This window comes from Limulus polyphemus, unplaced genomic scaffold (assembly GCF_000517525.1).
Source record: "Limulus polyphemus unplaced genomic scaffold, Limulus_polyphemus-2.1.2 Scaffold155, whole genome shotgun sequence".
NCBI classification, from domain to species: Eukaryota; Metazoa; Arthropoda; class Merostomata; order Xiphosura; family Limulidae; genus Limulus; species Limulus polyphemus.
The window spans coordinates 102807-103974 of record NW_013665765.1 but is presented as its reverse complement, the minus strand read 5'-3'; positions in this window follow the sequence as shown (position 1 = coordinate 103974).

Below are 1168 nucleotides of genomic sequence, written 5' to 3'. Positions count from 1 at the left end.
TGGCCATGCCGGGCCGGAGTACTAGTGAAGAGACCCCTAATGTGGAGACTGGCTACCTAGCAGGAGGTAGAAAAAGAGTTCGTTTACTCCTGTTACGAGTGGGTATCTGGCTGCATACTGTTTTATAATTCCCCATCTTTCGTATTTCCTAGCTACAACATTCGGTACTTTGTTTTCCAGCAGTCTCACTCTCTCTGAATGTCGATGAAGATTTTCTATGGTTACCGCTTTTACCTTTTACCTTACTAGTACAGAGGAGGTCTTTATCCTGCCAGTAGAGTGGTGCCGGATTTGATAAACGGCTTTTCTTGCGAGCTTATCAACTTCCTCGTTTAGTTTAACCCCTGCACAGCTTGGCGCATATGCACTGTATCTAGGTTAAACATTTATACTACAAATGAGATACTCACATAAATAATAAATTGAATAAGTTCAATCCCTAGAATTTATAGTGAACCGTACACCGGTGGATCAGCGGTAAGCTTATGGACTTACAACGCTAAAATCTGGGGCTCTATTCTCCACAGTAGACAGAACGCCTATAGCGTGTGACTTTGTATTAAACCAGACATTATAGCAAACCTTACGCAGTTCTAAAACAAGTTGAATGAGAAACCAAAATGACCTCTAGTTAATATCAAAATAATTAATTTATGTAATCCTTTCATTGAAAAATTATTAACATTTTCTTTTATGCGACTATTTCAAGGAGTAATAACCGCAAGAAAGGGGCCGATCAATAGGCCAGTCTGCAACTACATTGTCTTAGATGCAACACTGTTAAATATATATATATATATATTAGTTCGTTGTAAAAATCAAGATATAATAATGTGAATAAACTGTTTATAACTTTAGATATTTAACAATTATAATTATATCCAAATAAATGTCAACAAAAAAGCTAACTTAACCGGTTTATATATATATATATTTGTAAACAGAAATATATTTACTGTAAATTATATTCTACATTAAATTCTGGTAAGTCTGACATGCTGAAGTAACAAAGAAATTTCATAGACTGTTTGTTATGAATTTCTCGCAAGGTTACAGAAGGACTATCTGAGTTAGCCGTCCCTAATTTAGCAGTGAAAGACTATAGAGAAGTCAGTTAGTCATCATCATTCACCGCCAACTCCTAGGGGCTCTCTTTTACCAACGAATA